Source organism: Myxine glutinosa, unplaced genomic scaffold (assembly GCF_964187855.1).
Source record: "Myxine glutinosa unplaced genomic scaffold, kmMyxGlut1.1 SCAFFOLD_1026, whole genome shotgun sequence".
Taxonomy (NCBI): domain Eukaryota; kingdom Metazoa; phylum Chordata; class Myxini; order Myxiniformes; family Myxinidae; genus Myxine; species Myxine glutinosa.
Window position 1 is genome coordinate 123,959 of NW_027617121.1, and position 22,042 is coordinate 146,000.

Here is a 22,042-nt window from a genome sequence, read left to right on the forward strand (position 1 = left end):
TAACGAGCCTGCTCTTCACGAAAGACACCCTGGGATCTTTTAACTTCCCCTCAAGTTATGCCAGCACAAGGGACACCCGGCTTTCCGTCCATCAGAGAGCTTTGTGATACAATCTGTGATCGACCAGAACGTTTATAGTCAGGGTCAGGTTGGGGATCACCGATATGGTGTCATCCACAAGCATCTGTAATAATCTTTACTTCGTTTTTTGAATTGCGAATCTCTTTACCACACGAAGAATAGCCTGTGCGTTCTGCAAACGAAGATCAAGAAATCTTTACCGGTATCGAATCGTCGAAGCAACGGCCAATCCGCGCAGGCTGCACGCCGCCATGGCCATCCTGCACAAGTCAAATCCAGAGCAACGCACAAATCCGGTTGAGACGTACGTCATGACTTTCTTGCAAAATACCTTTATAACTCAACGTGGTATCAAATAATTACCTCGTGTAGCTTGCAAACATCCTGCACGCGGTCATTCACAGGAAAAATAAAACTACAACAGCGCCAATCCCGGAAAAAGCATGCCCCGTGCCGTTCAATCGGATGAGCCGATGCCACCCCGCCGCCATATTACCTTGAGCAATGGCGACAAATTACTCCGACCGATCTTTCCTGCGTGCTCCACGGACGTATATAAAAAACCTGGACCCGCAATGCGTCTATCGCTCCCATGCGAGCTAATGAAGTCACCAGAAGAAGTCTTGTGGCTTTGTTGGTGAAACACTCCCGCCGCCCCACGAAACTTGAAACGAGTCAGTTTGTTCATCAGATGTTCAACGTACTTTGACATATTTTGTGTGTATGTGGTATGAAGGTAGCATGCAGTATGAAGGTAGCATGTAGTATGAAGGTAGCATGTAGTATGAAGGTAGTAAGTATGTAGATAGTAAGTATTAAAGTAGTAAGTATTAAGGTAGTATGAAGGTAGTATGTAGTATGAAGGTAGCATGTAGTATGAAGGTAGTAAGTATGTAGATAGTAAGTATTAAAGTAGTAAGTATTAAGGTAGTAAGAAGGTAGTATGTAGTATGAAGGTAATATATAGTATGAAGGTAGTTTATAGTATGAAGGTAATATGTAGTTTGAAGGTAGTATGTAGTATGAAGGTAGTAAGTATGTAGATAGTAAGTATTAAAGTAGTAAGTATTAAGGTGGTATGTAGTATTAAGGTAGTATGTAGTATTAAGGTAGTATGTAGTATGAAGGTAGTAAGTATGTAGGTAGTAAGTATTAAGGTGGTATGTAGTATTAAGGTAGTAAGTATGTAGATAGTCAGTATTAAAGTAGTAAGAATTAAGGTACCGAAGTATGTAGTATGAAGGTAGTAAGTATGTCGACAGTAAGTATTAAAGTAGTAAGTATTAAGGTACCATAGTATGTAGTATGAAGTTAGTAAGTATGTAGATAGTAAGGATTAAAGTAGTAAGTATTAAGGTAGTATGTAGTATGAAGGTAGTATGAAGGTAGTAAGTATGTAGATAGTAAGTATTAAGGTAGTATGTCGTATGAAGGTAGTAAGTATGTAGATAGTAAGTATTAAGGTAGTATGTGGTATGAAGGTAGTAAGTATTAAGGTAGTATGTAGTATTAAGGTAGTATGTAGTATGCAGATAGTAAGTATGCAGTGATATGTATGTAGTATGTAAGTTAGTATGTAGTAAGAAGTATGTATACAACAACAACAGGCATTTTAAGGCCATTTTCCCTGCAAGAGCGGGGGTTAGCCTTGCGGTCCCCATGACAATGTTCTCCATTTTGCCCTATTTTCTGCATCTCCCCTTGTTAACCCCCTTGCCCGCATTTCTTCTTCGACCATCTTTAGCCAAGTCTTTCTCGGTCTGCCCCGTCCTCTACTTCCTTCTACATTCATTTCCATCACTCTTTTCAACCAGTCACTTTCATCCTTCCTCAACACATGACCAAACCATCTCAACCTGTTTCTCTTCACAGCATCCATCACAGGCTCTATTCCCATCATCTTTCGCAATTCATCATTTGTCTTCCTCTCTCTCAACGATACTCCACACATCCACCGAACCATTCGCATTTCCACCCTTTCCAGCCTTCGTTGCTGCTCTACGTTCATTACCAATGTCTCACTCCCATAAATCATAACACTTCTCACACATGCAGCATACACCTTTCCCTTCAGCTTCAATGACACTCCCCTCCTCGTCAGCACGCCACTCAGTTCCCGAAACTTCTTCCGTGCACATCTCATTCGAGCAACCGTTGCCGAGTCTGATCCACCTTCTCCATTCAGCATGTCTCCAAGGTAACAAAATGTTTTCACACCTTCCAGTTTCACGCCATCTCCAAGATCCAACTCAACATTTCCTCCATCTGCAGCTCCCTCTGTGCACACCTTACACTTGAATGTAGCTGCCACACTGGTTAATGACCCTCTCAAACCACTACATTTTTGATGAACCTACTCAGCGCACATTGTACATTGATGGAATTCACTACGACACCCTTCCTGCACACAGCACACGGCCACTTCCCAGTTCTTTCCACCTCACCACATGCTTTACCACTTGCCATCACCTTCGTTTTTCCGATATTCACCTTCAGACCTTTTGTCTCCATACCTTCCATACATATCCATACATGCCTTCCACTTGTTCATCTTCTCCTTCAGTCCATCCATACTTTCTACAATCAACACCAGATCATCTGCATACAACAACTCCCATGGTAAACCCTCCTTTACGTTCTGAGCCAGCACCTCCATCACAGCTACAAATAGTAGTGGACTTAGTACCGACCCGTGAAGCACTCCCACCTTCACCTCAAACTCACCACTGTTCCTGTCCTTCGTCCTAACAGCTGTGCACGCTCTTTTGTACATTGCCATAACTACTCTGATCAACCATTCCTCCACTCATAACTTCCTCAATGCCCATGTCACTACTTCATGTGGAACCCTATCGAATGCTTTCTCCAGATCAACAAACCCAAGAAACAACTTCTTCCTCTTCTCCATATACTTCTCCTGCAACTGCCTCACAATAAAAAGCGCGTCTGTCGTTCCTCTTCCTGGCATAAATCCAAACTGCATTTCGTCAATCTTCACTTTCTTCCTTATCCTCTCCAACACCCTTTCCAATACCTTCATTCCATGCTCCAATAACTTTATCGCTCGATACGAGCCACAGTCCAGAGGGTCACCTTTCCCCTTGTGTCGAGGGACGAGGGTACTCGGTTCCCAATCCACTGGAATGCGGCCTTCTTTCACCACCAGATTGCAGATCTCTGTCATTCTCTTCACACCCCAATTTCCCACTGCCTTCAACATATCTCCCACAACTCCCGTCGGCCCTCCCGCTTTTCTACCCTTCATTGCTTTTATCGCTTCCTCAACTTCCTTCTCAGTTATCTTCTCTGCTGGTCCTAAAACTGGGTTACTCTCGATGTTGCCATCCCATTCATTCTCTACATTCAACAGTATTTCCATATATCTTTTCCATATTCCTTTAATTCCATCTGGGTCCACAACGATTTGTCCCACTTCATCCTTTAAGCAACTCACCCCCATCACATCACACCTCTCTTTCGCTATCTGCTTTGCAATCCTGAATACCGCTCTGACCCTCTTCCGAATCCAAGCGTTCTCCGAACATTTTCCTACATGCCTCCTGTGCCTTTGCTACCTCTTTCTTTGCAGCCTTCTTGGCTGCCTTATAACTTTCATGCTCTGCCTTTTCTGCCCCCATACCCTTCGCCTTCTGCCACTCCTTGAACTTCTTCCTCTTCTCGTCAATCTTCTTTCCAACTTCATCATCCCACCACCACGTTTCCAAGTGCCTCGGTGGTCCTTTTGTCCATCCACATACCTCACCAACGGCTCCCAACAGACTATTTTCATTGACATCCAACCACTTTCAAGCTCAACCACATCATCCTCCACCATACTCAGCCTCTCTTTTAATGCCTCCCTCACTGTCACCTCTTTCAACCTCCACACCTTCATTCTCGGTTGGTACTTCACCCACCGAGCTCTCCTCGCACCTTTCACCCTTGTGTCGCAGACAACCAAGTGGTGCTGTGAAACAGCCTCCTCCCCCGGGATCACCTTTGTGTCCCGGAGGTGCCCCCTATCTCACCTACGCACCAGCAGGTAGTCAAAGGTTGTCGTCGACCCACCTGACGTGTATGTAACAAGCTTATTATCCTCTTTCTGGAACTGAGTATTACAAATCAACAAATCAGCTCCATCAGCAAACTCCAAAATCCTTTCACCTTCTCCATTTCTCACTCCATATCCGTAACCCCCATGAACTCCCTCAAAACCGTCCATACTCCTTCCCACATGTCCATTTAGGTCTCCTCCTACCACAACAACTTCCTCATCTTTCACATTTTCCATCAGCTTCTCTATAGCACACCAGAACTTGTCCTTCTCCATCACTCCGACCAACCTGCGGAGCATATCCCGAGATGATGTTCACCAAGAGCTTTCCAATCATCATTTTCTGTCCCTGCCTACCCTTCACCATTCTCACACCACTTCCCTTCCATCTCGTCTCCTGCACACAACATATGTCCACTCTTCTTCTGACCAATACTTCCACCACTTCTCCTGATCTCCCTGTCATTGTCCCTACATTCCATGTCCCAAATCTCAGAAACTGATCTCCACGTCGGGCATCAGACGTTTCGTCATCATAAATGGAATGATTTCCACCCTTGCTTCGATCGGGTTCCCCACCTTGAGTTTCGACGAGAGGGAGTGGGGTCCCCCACGGCGTGGCCGACCCCACTGGTGCGCGGAATTACGTCACTGCGCCAGCGAGCCATCGTGTGCGCCACACGCCCCACCCCCCCCCCCCCCCAGAATTCCCACGCACCTGGAGAGTCAGTTTGCGGGGCAACCGGATGACCCGGCCGAAGCGCCCTCTGGCGGCTGGCGGCGTCTGGGATGCCGGGATGCCATCTGGGATGCCGCTGGCGGCATCTGGGATGGGTGCAGGGCAGGGGGGTGGCGTGACGGTGGGGTTGGGCGGCGCTGGGGGTCCGCCCGCCAGGGAGCGGCCCCGACGCGGGGGCAGAGCCGCTTGCGGGGGGTGGTCCAAGTCGAGGTGGGCCGGCCTGAGGCGGTCCACGGAGACGCGGTCAGGAGTACCGCCGATGTCCAGGGTGAAATGCTTCGCCCCGGTCTCCAGCACGCGGAAGGGCCCGTCGTACGGGGGCCGCAGCAGTGTCCGGTGGGCGTCGTGGCGGATGAATACGTACTCCGCCGTGCGAAGCTCCGGGGCGACGTGCGTTGGCGGGCAGCCATGGTGCGCCGTCGGCACCGGGGCGAACCTCCAGGCAGTCTCCTGCAGGGCGTCCTGCAGGACGAGGATGCGCCGAACCGGGAGTCGGGGAGGAACTTGCCCGGTACCCGCAGCAGTTGTCCGAAGACCAACTCCGCCGCGGATGCACGCAGGTCGTCCTTGGGCGCCGTCCTGAGGCCCAGCAGGACCCAGGGGAGCCTGTCGACCCAGCCACCGTCGCGGAGGCTGGTCCAGAGCGCGGCCTTCATGGCGCGATGGAAGCGCTCGCACAGGCCGTTGGCCTGGGGGTGGTAGGCCGTGGTGCGGTGCAGCTGGACGCCGAGCCCCCGCGCTACCGCCCCCCAGAGCTCCGAGGTGAACTGGGGGCCGCGGTCGGACGAGATGTCCGAGGGGGCGCCGAACCGGGCAACCCAAGTGGCGAAGAACGCATGCGCGACGTCCGCCGCCGTCGCTGCTGCCAAAGGCATGGCCTCCGGCCACCGGGTGGTGCGGTCCACCATGGTGAGGACGTGGGTGAAACCCCGTGAGGGGGGCAGAGGTCCCACCAAGTCCACGTGAACGTGGTCGAACCGACGTTCGGGCACAATAAACGGGGCCAACGGGGCCTGGGTGTGGCGGTGGACTTTCGCGCACTGGCACGCGAGGCACGTCCTGGCCCAATCGCGGACGGCCTTCCGGAGGCCATGCCAGACGAACTTGTCGGCGACCAGCTTTTGGGAGGCCTTCGTGCCCGGGTGGGACAGGCCGTGGATGGCGTCAAAAACCCAGCGGGCACGATGGGGCGAGGCCGGACGAGGGAGACGTCGCACAAGAGGGCCGTGCCCGCGCCGTCGAACGGCACCTCGGTGACGCGGAGGCCCGTGACGGCAGTCCGAAAAGCCCGGACGGCGGGGTCGGCGGACTGGTCCGCCGCCATCCGGGCATAGTCGATCCCGAGGTGGACCGCGTGGGCGACGGACCGGGAAAGGCAATCCGCCACTGGGTTGTCCTTCCCCGCGACGTGGCGGATGTCCATCATATACTCGGACACGGCCGAGAGGTGACGCTGCTGCCGGGCCGACCACGGCTCGGCGACCTTGGCCATCGTGAAAACCAGGGGCTTGTGGTCGACGAAGGCTGCGAACGGGCGGCCCTCGAGCAGATGGCGGAAGTGCCGGACCGCCAGGTGGAGCCCGAGCAGCTCGCGATCGAAGGTACTGTACCACCGTTCGTGCGGGCAGAGCTGCCGGCTAAAAAACGCCAGCGGCTGCCAAGCTCCCTTCACCCATTGCTCGTGCACCGCGCCCACCGCGTAGTCCGACGCGTCGGTGGTGAGGGCGATCGGTGCATCGGGCGCCGGGTGCGCGAGCATGGTGGCGTTAGCCAAGGCGAGATTCGCGCCCGCGAACGCCGCATCCATCGGCTCGGTCCAGGCAACGTCGCCTTTGCCCGGCTTCCCCCGGAGGGCCTCGTGCAGGGGGCGCAGGAGCTGGGCGATGCGGGGCAGGAAACGGTGATAAAAGTTCACCATGCCCAGGAACTCCTGGAGCCCCTTGATCGTGCGGGGGCGTGGAAAACCCCTGACCGCCTCCACCTTGGCCGGTAAGGGTATGGCCCCGTGCCTGGTGACCCGGTGCCCCAAAAAGTCGATTTCGGTGACGCCGAACCGGCACTTGGCGGGGTTGATGATCAGGCTATGCCGGCCCAGGCGTTCGAAGAGCATGCGGAGATGGCGGAGGTGCTCCTCACGGGACGCGCTTGCAACGAGGATGTCGTCCAGGTAGACATACACGAAGTCCAAGTCGCGCAAGACGCTGTCCATCAGCCGCTGGAACGCCTGGGCCGCATTCTTCAACCCGAAGGGCATCCGCAAAAACTCAGAGGCCGATTGGTGTGATGACGGCCGTCTTCGGTATGTCCTCCGGCCTGAAGGGGACCTGGTGGTATCCGCGGATGAGGTCCACCTTGGAGAAGAGGGACATTTTCGCCAACCGGGCGGAAAAGTCCTGGATGTGAGGGACCGGGTAGCGGTCGGGGGTGGTAGCATCGTTGAGGCGGCGGTAGTCTCCGCACGGCCGCCACCCGCCGCCGGGCTTGGGCACAATGTGCAGCGGCGATGCCCATGCGCTGTTGGAGCGCCGGACGATGCCCAGTCACTCCAGCGTGGCGAACTCCTCCTGCGCCATGGCGAGCTTCGCCGGGTCGAGGCGGCGTGCCCGGGCGTAGACCAGTGGCCCGACGGTGGGGATGTGATGCTCAACCCCGTGCTTGACGGCCACCGCCGAGAAGGTGGGCCGCGTGAGGGCCGGGAAACTGGCGAGGAGGCGGGTGAACTCGTCCGCTGCCGGAAGCGTGCAGACCAACCTCGCTGGGACCGAACCGCTCAGCAAGCCGCTTGGCGAGCTGCTCGGTGAGCCGCCCAGGGAGCTGCTCAACGAACTGCTCAGCGCGCAAGCAAGCGAGCTGAAGGTTTCGGCTTGGACAAGGCGTCTGTGCCTCACGTCCACCAACAGCCCATGCGCACAGAGGAAGTGCGCTCCGGGTAGGCCCATGGGGACACTAGCGGTAACGAACGTCCACTGAAAGCGCTGCCTCCCGAACCGCAGCGAGAGACGACGCTTCCCGAACGTGCGCATGGGCGTGCCATTGGCGGCAAGCAAAGCGGGGCCCTGGCCCCCAGCTTGCTTGTCGGACGCGGAGGCAGGGAGGACGCTCACCTGCGCTCCCGTGTCGCACAGAAAGCGACGACCCGAGGTGTCTGTTATGAACAGAAGGCTGCCAGTATAGCCGACGCTCATGGCAGGAAGCGAGCGCCGGCCTGGCCGTTTCCCGACCTGCCAAAAGTACAAGGCGGGCGGCAGGACCTGGCCTTGTGGACGAACCTGGTATGGAAGTGGCACCAGGTCTGGCCCGGTGGTGGTTGTGACGACGGTGGTGGGCGGGGCGTGGCGGCGGCCACGCGCGGATCCGCCAAACCTGCGCCATGTTCGGGAGGATCCGAACGCCATGCCACGTGGTGATCCGAACCACTCGCGCCGTGCGCGGCGCCGGGATCCACGACGGCCATGCTATATGCCGGCCGTGCGTCATGGGCCGCGAAAAACTTGTCCGCCTCCCTGGCCAGGGCGCGCGGTTCCGTAATGGTCGAACTGGCCAGCGTGAGCCGTACCTGTACAGGTAGCTGGCGGAGGAAGAGAGCACAGAAAAGGAAATCCACGTGGCCATCGCCGAGCATGGACAGCATGTAATCCATGCGGGCGGACGGTCGTGTGTCGCCGAGGACGGGAAGGTCCAAAAGACGGTCAGCGCGGTCGGCCTCTGTGAGGACAAACGTGTCAAGGAGAAGTCGCTTGAGCGCCGCGTACTTGCCTTCGTCCAGTGGGTGCCGGAGGAAGGACACGACTCAGGCGGCCGTGCCGGTTCCAAGGGCAGCGACCACGTAAAAGTACCTCGTGTCGTCCGCCGTGACGCCCCGGAGCTGGAATTGGGCCTCGGCCTGTAGAAACCAGGTGTCGGCCTGCGCTTCCCAGAACTCCGGGAGCTTGATCGCGACAGCGTTGATGGCCATGGCGCGTTCGGGGTACAGCAACGGCTGAACCAGTGGGGGTCACCAGTGTGGTGCTGGGCACACACGTTAAACAAAGGTAGGCCACAACGCTTTGGGTTAAGTCGAGCTCTTTATTGGTTGCTCACTCATCAGCACTGCCATGTTCCGGGCTGCGAGCCCGCGTGTATATCTGGAGGCCACGCCTCACCTGGGGCGTGGCCGACACCCACTGGTGCGCGGAATTACATCACTGCGCCAGCGAGCCATCGTGTCCGCCACAATATATCATTAAGGCAATACTACGAAGCATGTTTATCAAAAAAGTATTTCTTTTGCAAACTTGTTTGAGGTCAAATTACAGATTGACTGGACTAGTAGTAATAACAACCCTACCGTCAGACAGTTCATATCAGCGAACAAACGTCTCCTGATGCGGCATGATGTGAAAGTCAACAAAGGGAACTGTTCAGCTCAGCTCAGGACGCTACCAGGATTCTTGCAGCAGCATCCTTCAAAAATGCTGTGAAGCGGGCTGTTCCTGATGAAAGCCAAGACATGCTTGTTGCCAGACGTTATGACCTGGAGCTCCGTTCATCATAGAGAGATGATCTAACCCTATCAACTCTGGTGGGAAGACTCGAAAGCACATTTGTGGTGTGTCCATATATGTACAATTCCAACATCAGATAACACAATCATATAACAAAACACGACATTCCACACCACAATCAGCACCACAGGTTTCAATATCCATTTAATTTACCTACACCCTCTATCTAACTTTAAACTCGCACCATGCATTCCACACCAATTATTACTTTGTGAAAATGTCGCTTTATGAAGCTTATACACCGCTCCATCGTGTACGAAAGGGTTGTGTGAACACTTTTTACAGGTTGTTTTGTATCAAGCTGCTTCGTTCAAGGGATGAATGAGATATCTCCCGGACAAACAAGACAACAACAAAGAAAGAAACCGGAGTGAAAACTGAGAAATCCCTTTGGGTGCGCAGCGATGACGTCATGCAGCACCTGGAGATGGGACAGGAAGGGAGCACACAACATGGACGTGGCGTCACAACTGTGGTCAACGGCCGTGGAGATTTATTAATTAGTGATTGAGCGGAAAAAAATGGGGTCAAGCCATGGGATAGCCGGTGGAGCTGTGCTTTGCAGGGCACATTGTGGGTGGAGTTGGCTGAGATGCGGACCCCAATAATGCTACTATGTCTTTTGGTTCTCCCCACTATTCTTATGCTAATTCGCCCCTTGCGCCCTAAGCGGGACTCAAGCCCAGGCCAGAGGCGAGGGTTCGGATCCTTAGGCACGTGCACCAGACCTCTCGATAACCCCATACCCCGATTGATCGAACCTGATCGAGCATATTTAACCCCCACGGTGACAAATAAAGGTGAAATATTCATCGTGTCCATCGGGTTTTTCACGAATATTTATTTTGAGTTTACACCTTCACGAATAAATTATTTTAACTCGTCAAATGGGTTTCATGAAGAAACCAATTGAGTGAAAATTCTCCAACCACGCACTGGATTAATACACCGCCTAATTAACTGTTGACGTTTCCAAGAGCGTACAATTCAAAGTTGTTTTTAAAATGCTTTCTTGAATTAAATATTTCATTGAAAACACGAAAATGATTGACAGGGGGGAGGGGGGGGGGGAGTCTGGAGTGCGGTTGCGGGTTTTCCCAAAATGTGGAGGTCGTGTGCAAGTTTCAGACATCCGTGCGGCAGAACACGACGGTAAGTGTTTATTTTCAATTCACTACGATGGTTTACTGTTTACGTCCTGCCCACTGGTGGATAGTTTAAATAACTGACTTGTTGGTGTTCTTTGTCGAGCCGTTCTATTGGCTCTTCGAGATCATATGACCTGGAGCCTGGAGGTCAGGGTGCAAATCCTCCATTTTGTGATTGATCAAAGAAAGGGTCGTTTACTTCGTACCATCTGGTGCCATCCGCTTCACATTTGTGCTTCGGGAGGCTCTGTCTGGAAGTAAAAGCTTAATATGCTTCATGATCGTTTCAGATATACGATTATTACATGTTGTATGTATTTGAGATGTTATTACTGAGACATGTGCCGGTCGACAAGAACTTAGGCACGGCACCCCGTGATTAGCGATGATCGTGATTAGCGAGAACTTCACCCCGTGATTTCTGACCTGCTCGAGAGGATCAACTGGCTTCGCTTCCTCTCGCCCAATCAGAATAAAACCACCTTTAGAGGCCATTTTTCCCCGCAAGCGGGGGTTGGCCTTTTTCGGGGACCGTGGTTGTTGTTGTTTTTTGGTCCCCTTTTTGAAGCAATGCTTTACGTCCGGATGCCCTTCCTGACGCCAACCCTTTTTGTCGCCTTTTTACGACAACCAGGGAATTACCAGTGAACTGGTACTCAATTTGCCGACCTCGGAAGGATGACAGGCTGAGTCAACCCCCTGGCGTTAATTCAGCGATTGACCGGGATTCGAACCCAGGATCCTAGGATCCTAAGCCCTCACCCTAGCCGCTTGCCCAACACCAGGGCACCAACTCTCGCCCAATCAGAATGTCGTCAACAATATTAACAAGTAGCTCCAGAACGAACTTTACAATGGAAAGTGATAAGCTATCCTTATCTACAGGGTGATTGAAAAGTAACTCCCTATTTTAAAATATTTAGAAATTATTTATTTATTGGAATATTTTTCTCAAATTTTTAGTTTGTTCCTTAATGTATGAGAATTTTATCTGTGTTGGTTTTTTTTCAGATTATTTTTTGTTTGAAATTCGGAAGCCCTACAAACATGGCTGGACGTCTTACCCTGCAGGAGCGTGCCCAGCTAGCGGCACGTTACGAAGTTTGGAAATCCGTTGTTCAAGTGCAAAGATGGTGGAGGACCATTAAAGGAGCACATGCTCAAGTTGAGGCAAAGACGATCAAGAATTGTCATGCAAAACTCATGGCTACAGGATCTGTTTCTGATACTCGAAGAAGCGGTCGCCCTTCCAAGTCCAGTGACCCGGAGACAGTGCAAGCAGTTCAAGAAATGTTTACACATAGCCCAAGAAAGTCAATTCGACAAGCAGCAAGGGAAAGTGGGCTCTCCTTTCACACAGTACGAACTGTGCTCAAAAAGGAGCTTAAATGGCATGCTTGGAAGCCGCACTACTGTCAAGCACTCTCTGCTGAAGACTGCGACATTCGCATGGAGTTTGGGGAGGTGATGCTGGCTTGGTATGAAAATTGGTCTGATCTCTTAAAAAATATCCTCTGGTCTGATGAAGCGGTATTTCACATCGGTGGGTTTGTGAACCGTCACAACTGCTATTACTGGGCAGGAGAAGATCCTCGTGTTATTTCTGAAAAAACGCAATATCGGCCCAAGGTAACGGTGTGGTGTGGAATGACCACACAGTGTTTGTAGGGCTTCCGAATTTCAAACAAAAAATAATCTGAACAAAAACCAATACAGATTAAATTCTCATACATTAAGTAACAAACACTAAAAATGTGAGATAAATATTACAATAAATAAATAATTTCTAAATATTATAAAATAGGGAGTTACTTTTCAATCACCCTGTAGTTGATTTCTAGCCCTTTTGGATGGCGTAAGCTTAATTGGAGTAAAAAATGTCGAGAATTTACACTGACGATACGTAACTTTCGAAATGACGTATGGATGCCAACGAAGCCTTTGCGCATGCGCTGTGTGTGCGTTTTCAGTGACTCAGTTCTGCTCGAAGGGCACTTTTAACTTGATGTTGCTCGCACGAAATCAGTGATTCAAATCGTCTTTTACCCATCCCATAAGTTTCAGCATTTAGACAAAAGAGTGGCAATTTCAAGATGGTTAACGAGAATTGTTCTGTTCCTAAATGCAAATCGGACTCACGGATATATCCGTGGAGGAGCAGTGTCTGGTTTGTACAACTTCCTTTTTGTTCAAGTGAGCGGCGGCAGTGGATATAACACAATCACACACACAGACAAATGCTTCTCCTTTCACCAATAGGTACAAAAATATAGTAATATGAATACGCATTGCGTAGAGTGAGAGCTTCGTCCACAATGGTCAGTCGATCGAGTACGCAGCCCTCACAAACATCTGTAGGCCAAGGCCTAGCTCGGCTAGGTTGTTTGATCTTGGGCTTCGAATTAAAATTAAAATTAATTTTATTGAATGGATAGATTGGGATAGAATGCAGGACATACCTACTGCAGAATGCAGACTATAGTCTGGACTTCTAGTCTACCTGACCAGGTACGTAGGTCCGACTGGCAGGTACGTACTGAAATCGATGTACCTGGCTTAAATGAAGCCGGTGTAGCTGGTGGAAAAAAGAAGTCGGTGTAGCTGGCATAAATGATGAGCGGTTTCAAATTCAAAATCCGTTCTGTGCAGTACTGTATTGTAATTGTACACCGCTCCTTTCCTATGCCATCTCCAGGCATTGCAAATCGTCATTGCCGGGCACCGAAGGGGGCTCGGCAGTGACGCACGCTGAAAGAGAGTACTCAGTTTTCACTCTGGTTGTTTGTTTTCTTGGTTGTTTTCTTGTTTGTTTGTCCGGACGATATCTCAGTTAGCCTTTTTTTTTTTTTGGGATACAGAGTCGAGGCTCGTGAAAGAGCTAACATTTATCAAACAAACAAATCAAACAAACAAGCAAACAAAAAAGGGGAGCGGTCGACAAGATGGGGAGAGAAGGGGAGGAAGCACACAAACACAACATTTGAGGGCAGAGACATCGGGAGATGTGTGGGAGGCAGAGGGCCTGGGGGGAGGCAGGATAGGTATAAAACGCAAGGACACCAAGGACTTCCAGGAAAGAAGACAAAACTCACCTCAAAAAAGTGGATTTGAGCTAGGAAGCTGAAATTTCGGCACAGTAGTGAGCAAGTCCTTTGTCAAAAACTGTATTTTTTGTTTTTTTGAATAATCAATTAATTGAGGAGTTATTTAATTATTAGCGTTTAATAAAGTACTTATTTAATTAATCAAATTTCCTTTCTCTTCTGACCATTAACTCAGGCACCTTTTGAGTTAGGAAGCTGATATTTAGACATGCCAATGACCAGGTGATTTGGCTGCAAAGGCTGTTTTTGATTTATTAATTAATCAATTAATCAATTAATTATTTAATTATTCAATTAATGACTACATTTTTTTTTTTTTTAATTTACAGATTCTGATGAAATGGTGGTGGTTCATGTGTTCTCTGACCGAATTGATTAATAATTTAATTTTTTTATGATAATTATTTATTTATTGCCATTATCAATCATTTATTTATTTTCTTTCTCATTTGGCCAATATCTCAGCCACCTTTTGAGCTCGGAAGCTAATATTTGGACATGAGTGACCAATTGATGTGGCTATCAAGGATATTTTTGATTTATTGATTAATCAATTAATCAATTAATCGATTAATTATTCGATTAATTACTAAAAAAAAAAAAAAAAAAATCAGTTACAGATTCTGATGAAATGGTGGTGGTTTATGTGTTCTGTGACCGAATTGATTGATAATTTAATTTTTTAATGATTATTATTTATTTATTTTCATTATTAATCATTTATTTATTTTCTTTCTCATCTGGCCAATATCTCAGGAACCTTTTGAGCTGGGAAGCTAATATTTGGACATGACAGTGACCAAGTGATGTGGCTTTCAAGGATATTTTTGATTTATTGATTAATCATTTAATCGATTAATTATTTATTGATTAATTGATTAATTATTTATTGATTAATCAAGTAATTATTTAATTTTTTATTAATGACTTGTTTCATTAAATTTCTAAAAGATACATCTTCGGATGAAGCACTAGTGGTTTAGTTAAGCTATTAGCCAATTGATGAAGGAAATATTTTCTGATAATCTTTTATTGATTTTAATTATACAATTAATCAATCAATTAGCGAACACCTCTCCCTCCCAATGCAGCCTCTATGAGGTGCACTGCGGTATTGCCGGGCGCCGGAGGCGCCCCGGCAATGCCGCGCTGTAGGATATTTCATTATTTGGCATGGGGGCGGTGTACTTTGAATGTATGTGTACTTGTTTATTGATTTTAATCACGAGGTGAAAATAATTTTAATCACCAGGTGAAAATAATTAATTTATCGGTCGCGCCAGACCAAAGCAAGATCACGTGAGCAAGATGCTTTTATGAAAAAGCGAACAATGAACAATAAATGAATAAATGAATTCATTTATATATATATATATATATATATATATATACATATATATATATTGATTCTAATCACCCGGTGAACATAATTTATCGGTCGCGCCAGACCAAAGCAAGATCACGTGAGCAAGATGGCGGATCATGGAAGGGATAAGTTGGCGGATCATGGAAGGGACAAGATGGCGGATCATGGAAGGGACATTTGAAATGACAACATGAAATTTTGTTCCCAAGGGAATGGGGAAAAATTTGAATTTTTTTTTTTGTGAAATTTGAAATGAAAGTGAAATTTTGAATGGATTTACATGTACATGCAATTGGCATTGAGGTTCGCTTACGAAGCTCTCTATAATTTATAGTGTGGCCCCGGAACCAAACAAAAAATATATGTATTTATAAGGACCCTCACATCCCATACGGCTCCCACTCCCACCCCACCTACTAAAAACATGATTACCGTAATATGACCCAACTTCGACAAAAGGAAGCAAATAACCTACCTGAGAAAAATGAGTTAAGTAGCCCAATCACATCACGGAGGCAAGTGGCATGCACTGGCACAGAGATTGTTTAATACGATTCTTATTTTAGCTTTAACTGCCATGTCAAATGCAAGTACCAGCACATAACTGATTTCTAATAAAAAAAAGGAAGTAAGCAGCCAAACATGTTTTGTAACTTGCTTCCTTTTGTCAAAGTTTGACAGAATAGTAAATATCATCATTTTAAACTTACCCTGTGCATTGCCAAGCTCCAGATATGATTTTCCCATTGGTGTTAAAAAGCAACCGGACCAGATTTGGTGTCTCCCTCTGGGAAGTCTCCCTGAATGTTGGTGATGTAATGATCAATGATGGCATCGTCTTTCCGATTGCACACTCCATTAAATATATCACCAAGCCTGCCATGTTCACATGAGGCAATCTCGCAAGGTTAAAAGTCCACTCACTGGCAGTGGTGGTCAAAGGTTTGGGTAGAACTCACTTGTGTACGAACCTTCGGGCTTTGCACCGATCCATGCAGCATCGGGATTACCTTTTTAGGCGAGTACAGCAGGTTCTCCAACTCTTTTGTTGTTAAGAGGCACACCCCCTTTTCACTGGTATGTTTACGAGTATTTTTCACTTCTTTTAGAAGCTTTATGAGCCATTTTAGGTAACAATCCTTGCCACGCACACAGGATATACGTTCGGCTGCCCTGCTGACCCCGATTGTTCGGGATTTATGTGCATGTGCGCAGCATTCTGGGGCAGATTACATTATTTCGAAAGTCAAGGATTATATTTTGATGTTTTGCTGCAATGCATCCCAGCTGCTTAGTTATTCAAAGGAACATATGTCAGAGGTTTAAAATATTTCCAAACACAACTTTTCCAAATAAACAACTTGCATTTGTAAACCATTTTTACCTGTGACATGACAGTCCCTCAGTCGAAGAAAATTTGAGTGGAATAGAGTTGTAATGCTGTAATAGCACAGCCCTATTTTTTCACTTTGGGCAATTGTTGTTGTTTAGTCATAGTTTTGATACCTTCTTCTTCTTCATTGTATTGCAGGCCCAGAATATTTTGGCTAGAATCACTGCAGTGACACCCATATGGTGGTACGTGGGCTACGGATGTTGCATCATATTTGTAAAACATCCAAAAGTTCATTTGTAATCAGGTCTAGGTTCACCTTCATGGGTGTTCACACCTGTAAAATGAATTCTGAAGACTCTACCTCCATTACAGTAGTACAACACCATATCATGAATGTTCAAATGAAGTTTGTTTTCCTGTTGTGATGGGCAGACAACTTTGGTTATTTAACATTTCATTCCACAGGTATCTTTGCAGCTTTGTTCAGCCAGAGACTTGGATGTTTGAGTAAGAAGACCCCACAAGACACACAAAAGTACATCGACAGCATTCATACCATGATGAGATCTTTCATTTGGCTGTCCATCTTGCCGACTTGGACCAGGCCTCTACTTCCATTCTGGAAGTCATTTGTGGGTGCTTGGGACATAATTTTTGCATTTGGTAAAGATCATGCTAAACTATGTCTCTATCCCTACCCACCTCCTGTGGGGCCATACATTTATTATGTATAAATGTGGAGGCTAAGAGGGTGAACGAGGGAGTTTGAAAATACTGTATTACATATGTACAAATTATGAGGCAGGTAATAACGAGAATGTCACTCGGTAGAACGCATACATCCGCAAGGCCGAACAGTTTACGTTTTGTATCCGACTGACAGCCAGATCTGCATCAGGACCTGAACCAAAATCTAATCAGCTTGTTCTTGTCACCTAACCAATTTATCCACCAAGTTTTGTCAAAATACGTCTACAACTTTGTGAAATATCATGCCATGTATCGATTTTGTCCCCATCTCTCAACAATGAAGAATCACTTTTAAAATTCTTGTATCCGGATCTGCACCAAAATCTAATCGACTCGTCCCTGTCACACACCCAGCATGTCCACCAAATGTCGTCCAAATCCATCCACACATTTTTGAGATATCCTGCTCACAGCACTTTGAAATAAAAAAAATCCATATTTGCTTTCGGTGACAAATGGATGGTACCTTTCTTTAATGTGTTGTCTTTCGCTTTGACTGATCCCCTGCCTCTTTCTGCAGGGTTTTGACCCTCAAATTCCCAAAATAACAAAATGGCCGCCATTTTTTCCATATTTTGCACTATAGCTCGGCTTATATGTATCACAGGAGGTTAAAAATTGTGACAATACCCATGTTTGTGATGCTGAGGATTCCAGATATAATGTTACCTCAGTTACGACAAGTTTGGTTTGTGCGCCATCTTGAATTCCAAGATGGCCGCCATAATTTAGCCCAATACAGTAATAAATGAGCCCAGCCTATAGGATTAAGCAATAGAGGAAGTTGAAAAGTGCAATATATGGTGGCATATGTTGCAATATTGCTGGTGGCGATATATGGATATGGTGAGCATCCTCTTGATGTTTATCAGAGCACAACGTGATGGTATATGGGACCTGCACATGTATGCCTTCCGAAGGATGCTCCCTTTCTTCTTCAGGTATGATCACACTCATTATGCTCGATGGGGAACCGCGTTTACTTGACAGAAATGAACCACCTTCCACCAGAAGTCCTTCAGGAATTCCAGAATGGAAACTTTGTAGTGAAGGAATCAGACCGAAAGTTCAACCAGGTGGATCCCGATCACAGTCAAAAATGGCTGAATGGCACCGGGAAGAAGAGTGGAGGCATTGTGGGGATAACCAGAACAATCACAGCATTAAGCAGATGGGCTCTGTCGTTTAACTTGAGAAGTTGCATATCAAGTCTAACTCACCGAATGCTGATTGTATGTTACGTTTCCAGATAACAGATGAAAACTAGTATACAAGCTCCATTTTATCAAATTACAATTTCATGCCAAGAGAAATAAAATTTATCAGTATGCTGTATGCAGCTGACAATAAATCGTGTGCCGCGACAGGCAAACAATTCGTGTGAATAAATGACGCCGCTTGCAGAGTTTATTATTCCAATAACAAACAACACGTCACTTTAACTTGAATTAGTTGTTCCTCATTAAATCTGCGACCAAACAGTAATAACATCGATTCCCTCGTCACAGAACTACAGGATTGCCACAGCTGACATACATCTCGCAGTGCCAGCGCGCGAAGTTAGGTATGCAACATGGCGCCAGTATTTCAGTTGGTCAGACTCTCAATATACACGGCACTGCTTGGGGTGAGTGTGCGTACCTCTGGGCCATCCTGTTGTGGTGTGGAGATTCATCTATTTGTAGCCACTGAAAACATTTTTCAATTATCTCTTGAACTTGTAGTTCACTTGTCCCGTTGCTTTACTCATTCTAAACCTCTAATTTATTTTGCCTTCCCAACTCCAGGGATGCCCCCACGGAGAACCGAGCAGTGGTCACCATGCCCACTGCAGTGGCCTTCACCTGCTTAATTATTTTTGTTGCACACAATGAAGTTACACTTTGGGCACATTCCTTAATGTTATATTCCTTCACTCAATAGAATTGTCAGAACAGTAGAAAGTTAAATTTCATGCTTTGGCAATTTTCCATTTTCTTGTGTAAATATGAAGGAAGGAGCATTTGCTTTGTGATAAGCAAGATATACGCTAAGTTATAAGAATCGGTACGTTCTTAAAATTTTCAGATTTCACTCCAGATTTTTAGTACACCAGCTACGATCCTCAAATCTGAAGACAGATTTTGATTATATACTTTAATTAGTCCATGAGAGGTCATCATGGAAAATCACCAAGGCATTTTTGAATCAGCCGAGACAAATGGCAGATTAAGACCCCAAGGAGAGAGAGTGGACTGACCAAGAATAAGCCTGTTTTTGTTTTTTCATGATGAGATGAGTTAATTATCTTCAAAAGGGGTGTACAGTCATAAAACCTCCATGCATGTCGTGTTTAAATTTACCCAAAAATCCAGTTTTCATTCATGCACTCCCTTGGAGTTCCCTTCGTATGCGTACAAAGTTTTGGGCTGCTAGGTTGCATGGTTTTGGAGTTATGGAGGTGAAACACACAAACGCTAGCATTTATTATTAGAGAAGACAAGATTTTGTGTTCCTCCTTCACCTTTTCTTGAGTCATTTCACCGCCAGATCTGAAGCGTTTTTTGATCGTCCTGGCCTTCCTTATCCCCCATATTTATTTTGGAAATAAAATCCATTTAACTTCAAGAAATGTTTCCCCACCTTTCCCCAACCATTAGTTTCACCACGAATTTTGACTTGTTTGGGTGATCCTGGGGTAAAATATCACAGGTAAAATCAGCTGGCACACACAAACAAAGATTTAAGTTTCAATTGAAAGTACACCTCAGGTCAAAGCCATGCAACCACGACAGAGACAAAGTACCACATGCTTAGCGATTTTATTCACACAAAATATCTTTGTCTCGTTAAGAGAAACAAACTGTTGAAAGTTAAATTTTTCAAACTAACTAAATTTTTGAAAATTTCTGTGAAGGGAATGATTACAACATCCAAGTAGTAATCATCTTCTAAATAACAGGCTAGAACCTGAGGGTCTAGGTCTTGCATAGTTATTTGCTTTCATATCATCAAAACAACCTTAAAAAAATAGTGTACACCTCTCCAAAACCGCACATTTGACAATGGGATAAAGGAACATGGCTTTTCATATCAAGACAATGCTTATAAACAAGCGTTACGCCTAGGTCCCCCGTGGGGGAAGTGATGTGAGTTGACAAAGTGGAAGACGCAGAAAACATGCGATGATATGATATTTCGCTCACAAGGTTCAGACATACATGGAGGCGGCCATCTTGGATTTTGACGTGGCGACCCAATTTTCAATACGGTTCTTCCTTATGCCGAGATACACCCACAAGATCAATACGGTGGATCTGCGTGAGGAAGGTCTGGATTAAGTTAAATATCATATATGTGGATCTGTGTGAGGAAGGTCTGGATTAAGTTAAATATCATATATGTGGATCTGTGTGAGGAAGGTCTGGATGAAGTTAAATATCATATATGTGGATCTGTGTGAGGAAGGTCTGGATTAAGTTAAATATCATATATGTGAATCTGTGTGAGGAAGGTCTGGATTAAGTTAATCATCATAGATGTGGATCTGTGTGAGGAAGGTCTGGATTAAGTTAATCATCATAGATGTGGATCTGTGTGAGGAAGGTCTGGATTAAGTTAAAGATCACATAGGTGGATCTGTGTGAGGAAGGTCTGGATTAAGTTAAACATCATATATGTGGATCTGTGTGAGGAAGGTCTGGATTAAGTTAAAGATCACATAGGTGGATCTGTGTGAGGAAGGTCTGGATTAAGTTAAACATCATAGATGTGGATCTGTGTGAGGAAGGTCTGGATCAAGTTAAACATCATATATGTGGATCTGTGTGAGGAAGGTCTGGATGAAGTTAAATATCATATATGTGGATCTGTGTGAGGAAGGTCTGGATTAAGTTAAATATCATATATGTGGATCTGTGTGAGGAAGGTCTGGATTAAGTTAAACATCATATATGTGGATCTGTGTGAGGAAGGTCTGGATTAAGTTAAACATCATATATGTGGATCTGTGTGAGGAAGGTCTGGATTAAGTTGAAGATCAATATGGTGGATCTGCGTGAGGAAGGTCTGGATTAAGTTAAATATCATATATGTGGATCTGTGTGAGGAAGGTCTGGATTAAGTTAAATATCATATATGTGGATCTGTGTGAGGAAGGTCTGGATGAAGTTAAATATCATATATGTGGATCTGTGTGAGGAAGGTCTGGATTAAGTTAAACATCATAAATGTGGATCTGTGTGAGGAAGGTCTGGATTAAGTTAAATATCATACATGTGGATCTGTGTGGGGAAGGTCTTGATTAAGTTAAACATCATATATGTGGATCTGTGTGAGGAATGTCTGGATCAAGTTAAATCTCTATATATAAAGGAGGACTGTCTGTGTGTGTATATGTGTGTGTGTCTGTCTGGATGTCCGCTTAAAACTCAAGAACTACACATCGGAGAAAAGTTTTGGACACAGATTCGGAATCAGCATAAAATCCCGGTGGTTTTAGGCTACGTTTTATTTTAATATCAATTGTTTAAAAAAACAGCGCCAGCTGCAATTCCATGTTTGAGGCGGCGCTAAACGTTCGGGGTGTATTGCAATGGTTTGTCGGGTTTGGCTGTGGGTCCAGAATAGCTCCCATTTCCTTATGTTCTTCCACTTTTATTTTGATTCTTCTGTTACAACGCCTTCCTTATCTACCTTATATCCCCCCGACGAGGCCTCTACATAATTTCATGCGGCAGAATTTCGTGCATTTTGAGTGAAAGAAGTGAGACGAAGTTGTAGGAGGAAGAAGAGGGCGGTCACTTTCGAGGCCTCGATCGTGAGTGGAAATGGCGGGAATTGCGTTTGTATCGCAAAGTAAAGGATCTGCATTCATTTCTGAACTTGCATTGGTGGTTTTATACATCTGCATTATTTTTCATAAAAAAACTTTATGTTGAA

The 22,042-nt window shown here is 46.5% G+C and overlaps 1 long non-coding RNA gene across 1 annotated transcript; it reads left to right on the forward strand.

The window, feature by feature from the left end:
* The first annotated feature begins 450 nt into the window (after window positions 1-450).
* Window positions 451-10,230, forward strand: LOC137429417 (uncharacterized). The gene is made up of 2 exons (XR_013621611.1): window positions 451-755; window positions 9,704-10,230. It is a non-coding gene; the product is annotated as an uncharacterized LOC137429417 (long non-coding RNA).
* Window positions 10,231-22,042: the final 11,812 nt, after the last annotated feature.